This window comes from Amyelois transitella, chromosome 21, assembly GCF_032362555.1.
Source record: "Amyelois transitella isolate CPQ chromosome 21, ilAmyTran1.1, whole genome shotgun sequence".
In the NCBI taxonomy this organism is placed as follows: domain Eukaryota; kingdom Metazoa; phylum Arthropoda; class Insecta; order Lepidoptera; family Pyralidae; genus Amyelois; species Amyelois transitella.
This window is the reverse complement of record NC_083524.1, coordinates 3,005,447-3,012,928: the sequence shown is the minus strand read 5'-3', so window position 1 is coordinate 3,012,928 and position 7,482 is coordinate 3,005,447.

Genomic DNA, 7,482 nt, shown 5'->3' with positions numbered 1-7,482 from the left:
AATCATATTACTTGTATATGCTGCTATGTTATTAATTAGGTATGGCGGCAAAATGTCTAGCTAGTTAGAAATTTAGTTGCTTGTGATTTCGTGCTTCCAAAATCTAGATTATCCCTGCGAAAATTCCTAGAAGTTCTCTGTAAACACTTTTCCCAGTAATTTTAATGATAAACTATCTACATATTAAGTTTTTTTTTTTGATAATATTCAACAACCATTTTTGTATTAACAGAAAAATGCAAAATAAGTAGGTACTGATGTTTTAGCCTCAGGTGAATGGGCATCAGTAGATCAGATAAATGAATATATTAATTCGAACTAACATCCATAACCAGTAAATTCTTTAGTAAACTAGCTATCGCCTAGGGCCTTTGTTTCTGTAAGAATTTAAATTAACTTTACAAAATGTACCTTTTTATTAGAATTGTTTATACCAGTTCTATTATTTTTAATATTTAGGTATGAAAAAAATTATAAATACTTAACCAAAGAGGATTTATGCCAACAATTTATTTTACTATCTCGTTACTATAAAAGAAACAACTTATTGCGCTTTTGTTCACAGAAGCAATGATTCAGAACTTCATAAATGAAAGAATGTTGCAACATTCAGTGCCTTTTTTACACCATTGCGTCCGTAAGATATAAAAAACGCGTAAGGAGGGAAAATAACACGAATTGAGATTTATAAATTTGTACGCATTTTTGCATTGTATTTGCGTACCTATACAATGTATACTCAACTCGACTTCGGCTTTTTTCTGTCAGTTTTCTGATGAGGAAACTTGCAGGCATTACGGTAGCAGTAAGTACAGTTTCCTCATCAGAAAAGACCCGTTGTGAGGGTTGCACGGGGACTTAAACCCTTAATTATTAACCTTGGTACAGGTAAGATCAACGCAATTACAAGATCTGTATTGTATACTGAAATTATACGTGAGACGTAAGGCTGATGAGAGATAATTTAAGTGCATAGCATACCTACAACCTTCATTAGGACTAGTTTTTCAATATTAAAGAGGGCGTGGGTTAAGCTATAGAAACAAGATCCAGCAAGTAGCCGTAATAAGATAGCAAGTTACTAAACTTTGAAAGCGCTGTAATAGTGGGAAGGCGAAGGCCCAGGGCGCGCCCCTATATAGGGCTCCCGGGCTATGAAGAAGGCCGCAGGAGAGACCTCAGCGGCCCGACGTCACATACTATCTTAAAAAAGTAAGAGCCTTGGTTACGGTAATTAACATAACAATAAAAAAAACTTTACGACCAAGGAACCATAATTAGGAGGCGACTCGCACTTGCCTTATTTTTTATCTGTGGATGTAAATCACTGATTTTACGATGTCTCGTCTACATGGGTAAGTTACCGTGGATATGAATAAAACTTTTTTTGAAATTCCGTCATCAATTTTGTAACTGTAAAAAATAAATAAAATAAATTAAATGTAATCACAAAAAAAAATAATTAAATATCATTTAATTTTGAGATTGGTGTTACGTAAGTCTAATACGTTATTATATACTCTGTACCTACACTTTCTTAAATTTTCTCCTGATTTTTTTTAAAACAATTTAAGGGTTCTAAACTTTTAAATGTTTTATTCGTTTACGCGTTCAAGGGTCTCCACCACTGTTTATTTTATGATCTATTGTGTTCACTTCGACTGTGTTGCATGTTATATCACCTTAATTACAGACTGTTACACTGGTAGTATTTTATTTACTAGCTTTTGACTGCGTCTTCGTCGATGTGGAAAAGATGGAAACTGTATTCAAAACCACTTTATATGTTTTTTTTTATCTAATTTTTTAATTTACATCTAATTTCAGTTTTCAATACAAGTTATAGAACCACGTCTATATCCCTTGCGGAGTAGACAGAGCCAACAGTTTAAATAAAAACGGAAAGGCCACGTTTAGCTGTATGGCGTTATGATGGAATTGAGATTCAAATAGTGGCAGGTTGCTACTTCAGGATTTCAGGAGTACCCTATTTATCACCCGACTCTTGAGAATAGGACCACTCGCTGTCTTTCCCATGGATGTCGTAAATAGCGACTAAGGGATAGGCTTATACACTTGGCATTCTTCTTTTAGGCGATGGGCTAGTAACCTGCCACTATTTGAATCTCAATTCTATCGTTGAGCCAAACAGCTGAACGGTCACGGAACAGTATTTTCAAGACTGTTGGCTCTGTCTACCCCGCAAGAGATATTTGGAACACTAGTAGAATGTTGTTGGTGGCCATTCTATTTTTAAAATGTCACGGTCAACCGTGTTTATCATGCCCTCTAATTGTCTCGACAAATATTTGCTAAGATAATATCTATGAAAAATGTTATCATTAGTAAAAAAAAATTTGGCATCCATGCTTCGTCGCTTGTTAGTTGGTTGATACTCCTGTATTTGTCTGTTTGGCGTAGTGGTAATATTCTTGCCTGTTGTCGGATTCTCGCCTCTAAACCAAAAGGCAAAAGGTCTCAGGTTCGATATCTGGTCAGGTCACGATGGAAAAATAACTTTTTCTAATTGGCCTGGGTCTTGGATGTTTGTTTATATAAGTATTTGTTATTAATATACGAGTAGTATCTTTATTTGTAAATCGACGTCCGGTGAAAATGCTGCAGTGTAGTTTGTTCCGCCGTTTCTTCTACACATGCGCTTTGAAAGCGGTAGTAGATATAATTAGATTAAAGTTATATGACTTCAATAAGTGATACCTTGTATCCAATTTTGAAAATTCTATTCTATCGTTGAGTCTAGCAGTTTGAATCTGAATTTGAACTTGTGTCGTTCTGCGCATCACGCATTTTAACCAGGCACCTTAGCTACCGATTCAACAACCGACGCTCTACCAGTTACCAATTTCGTTCTCGTCTAAATTTATGGCAAATTATATATACTTATTAATTCTATAATATTACACTCCCTCCCCATTCATAACGTTTTCAATTATAACCTAAAATCAATAACACAAATTATATACACGTGATACGAGTACAACGTCGCACAAAATTTTGAACCCAAACTAAATAATTTGTATCGGAAATCATTACATTTATTAATTGAAAAAACGCGACCGTTCGGAACCGTGAAATTAGCTCCGGTTGGAAGTAATCTGCGCCTGCGCAATATGGCTAATGATATACTGACAAATTGTATGTTTTCACAGTATTATTGGCTAGGGTCGCGTGTGGTATAGTCAGTAACGTAATTAGGTATTAGTATTACAAGACTGTGTGTTAATATAAATGTTGTCAACAATGCAAAAATTGTCATGTCACTGGAATAGATTTCTTTTGAAATAAGTAGCGCCTTTGTACTAGAATTGCTGTATTAAATGCTCCTGTAGGTATATAATTTTGTGTACATAAATAAATAAATAAATATTTGAATACTAACTATGACGTGTGGTTTCCTGGGATTTAAGAATAGGACGACTCTATTTCTTTCCTATGGATGTCGTAAAAGGCGACTAAGGGATAGGCTTATAAACTTTAAATTATGCTTTTTAAGGCTAGCTTTAGTTTTTGCCTACTATTTGCCTGATTTTGAATAAAATTTCATTTATTCATTCATAAATGATATCTCCACAAAATGTAACAGTTGCACCAGTATTGAAAGTACTTAGATTTTTTTTTCAAAAAGTATACTTACACTTTGTAATGCACTTATATTAATTTATTACGTAAGTAACTACCTACATAGTATTTTTTTATTAACTTGTAGCTTTTGCCGCTCTAAATTAAACGCAAACTTTGCAAAATTATTTCTATTTATCCCAGAGGGGTATGGGAGGCGGAAACGGTCACAATAAGTACTTACACCGCGTTCTTCCGGTACTATGGTGTAGAAAAGTGTTACGTGTTAACTTTATTTTCGACTACAATTAAAAAGATTTTTTTGGAAAAAGAAAATTATGTACTTTACTGATCATTATTTTTTTGTTATTATTTTTTTGGGAAAATCTAGTTTCCTTAGATAAATGTTCCTGTAAATGTATTTGAGAATGATTTTGCTAAAATAACTTTTTTTTTTGTATAATGTATAAACAAAAACAAAAAAAATCTTGATTTTGTTTTTAATTTTACCATTGAATCAATTTTTTTAAATCAATTTTTATTGAAACATGGGCATTGAGGCCATCATGGCAAAAGGTAAGTTTATTTTAGTAGTTGAAACTTTAATCGACCAGCTTTCTTAAAAATAATGATGAATGTGGATGAAGAGAAATAAGTATGCATAATCACAGGCACCGATACGGGCAAGTGGAAAGTGTTAATTATTATTTCTTTCATAATTTCTTACTTATAAACTTTAGAATTTAATCGTTTAGCCAGCAGTTTACCTAATAATTTGATTTGATCAAAAAACAAGATAAATTTTGCTGCCAATCGATACCCTCTTTTTTTGAGTCGGTCAAATTTAGAAAACTTTCTCCCAAGTGTAACAAACACTTCTGAGAACGCACACCAAAATCGGCCCAGCGAAACGCGAGATAATCGCGGACAAACATACATACAGGTCAAACTAAGAACCAACCAACTGAGAACGTCACTTTTGCACGTGACTGTACCCCCATTTTTACCTGTAAACTGTCTCGGAAGTGTATTGTCTCACGCTGCCGACCTGCACACTAATGCAATTTTTTTATTACCCTCTTTTGTTGACTGTGGGTTATTAATATGCGCTTCCCGTCTACCATGTGGTGCGCAAGAGTAGACTACTTCATCTTCACCGCGGTTGTCGTAAAACTCGACTGAGGGAAATGAAATAATATTCCAACTGTATTGGTTCGCCATTCAGTCTTTTGATTACTGTTGGCTCTGTCTACCTCGCGGGGGATGTAGACGTGATTATATGTTATGTAGTAACTGCCCTTAATCTTTACATGATTGCTATTTAATAAAAATAATTATGAGCCGTCTCTATAGAACAAAGATCTTAATTAACTACTACTACTAAATTCTGACATAGGATTCATTTTGACAACTCACGTACAAGATCTGTGATAAGATTAATCTAGACTTAAATCGAACACGAAGACTGAAATAAGATTCACAGTGTTTGAAGTTGTCTAATAACGTAGAGGGTAACTTCTATAGCATACCGATCAAAAATTGTTTCACACACATAATAATTCATTTGGCTATAGCCATCTTGAAATCCGTTAGCCTGCATCCCATCTGGCTTCATTCAGCCGTTTTGGGCTAAATCAAATAATTTATTGCCGAAACCCAATAACACTTATATTTGAAGGATTACGCACAGATGCGGGCGCACCTTTAGCTAAAGGTGTGAACAGAATACAAGTGGGTAACGATATATTTTGATCTATTGATGCGTTATTATGCTTATTTAGAATCGCTAATAGAATATCGTTACACAATTGGCAGTTTAAAAATCTGTGGTAAAGGTGCGCTCTGGTATTTTAATGACTGACCCACTGAAAAGCTTTCGGGTAGCAATATCATCCTACTAGTGACCCGCGCCAGCTTCGCACGGGTAGCATTTATGCCTGTAGCGCGAGCGATGATTCGGCTCGACCGCCACCAAAGGGATCTTCCGCCAGGCTAGGTGTTATGCCTGGGGAACCGCGCGACAGACGATGTTGTGTTGGAGGTTGTATATATTGCTCCAATTCGTGTAATCTTTGCTTGCGCGATTTAGGGTATTCGCTGTTTTTTACTGATAGCATCACGTGATTTTGTTTTTTCATTTTTGTCACTTGTAGCGTATAGATGTCGCCACAAGCCTATAAATAAAATAAATAAATAAAATAAAATAAAAATGTAGTGATATGGAATATCTATAAATTGATAATGTCTATTTAACTTCGTATTGTATTAAGGTACACCATGACAACAGCCTTGAAATATGCTAGATTTGGGATAGACAGTGACATTTTACTAGCCCATCGCATCTATTCCTAAGTTTATGTCTATCCCTTAATCGCCTTTTACGACATCCATGGAAATGATACGGAGTCCTTCTATTCTAAGGTGCCTGAAGCCACACGGCTATTTCATCATTGAGGCTATTGGCTCTGTCTACCTCGTAAGGGATTTAGACGCACTTATATATGTATATAAGATGAAAATAAATCAAGAAACTTTGGTTCAAAATAACTGCACTTATATGGGAGCGTCCGGGAATATGTTTTGCATAATAATAAAAAAGGCGGATGTCAGCACCAAATATGGCCTATATTGTTGGCTATTGTTGTGTAATGTATGTATGTTCAGTTTGTCACGTGCGAATTTAAATTAGGTACAATACAAATTCTCTATAGGTTTGTTTATTTGATGTCAAGTTTATCTATACTTACTTACATATTCCTAGACAAGTACTGTCCGAGAACATACATACATACATACATATAGTCACATCTATATCCCTTGCGGGGTAGACAGCGCCAACAGTCTTGAAAACACTGATAGGCCACGTTCAGCTTTTTGGCTTGATGATAGAATTGAGATTCAAATAGTGACAGGTTGCTAGCCCATCGCCTAAAAGAATGCCAAATTTATAAGCATATCCCTTAGTCGCCTTTTACGAAATCCGTGGAAATGAGAAGGAGTGGTGGATTCTTTTTTTTATCGGTGCCGGGAACCACACGGCACGGCACGTGTCCGAGAACATACAAAAGTATAGTTAAAGTAAGTAAAAAAAAATGAATTTGTGTCCCAGGTGGAGTTGGAAGTTGCAGGTACTTACATAGCTCATGTGGGAATTAAAAAAAAACAATTTCCTACCTATGTAACTCTTAATTTTTTGCTTCTTTCACAATTGCTAAATAACAACAAAATCGGTCCAGTAGTTTTTGAATAGTTTTCGACACTGTTATCTCCGTAAGGGATAAATACGCGATATAAAGTACTTTATGTTTTTTGAGGTTATTATTTACAATTTCTTTATACATTTTATTGATATGAGTATGGAAGTATTGATTATAGTGACTGACCACATGTCACGTGGCAAATGGGCCAAAACACGTGTCACACTTAATAACTTGTAATGACAAATGTCACAAAATAGGGTGTTGAATAACGGGCAGTGTGTTCTAGGGATTGATTGTTAAAAAAATAATTTACTTTTAAATTAAAATGCGCGCACGCGACCTTTTAGTTAATACAGTAAGCATCATGGTCCTGTTTTTTTAAGGGTTCCGTAATAAAATGATAACATACATACATATATATTATGGTCACGTCTATTTATTTCAATTAGGTAGTTTTAATATTAACTAGCTGTGTCCGCGACTTCGTCCGCGTGGAATAGTTATTTTGGGCATCATTGAAGCCCTCAAGGAGGAATAATTTTGCCCCGTTTTTTTTTCATATTTTCCATTATTTCTTCGCTCCTAATAGTTGCAGCGTGATGTTATATAGCCTAAAGCCTTCCTCGAATGATCTATTCAACACAACGCAAGAATCTTTTAGTTCGAACCAGTAGTTCTTGAGATTCACACAAACAGACAAACA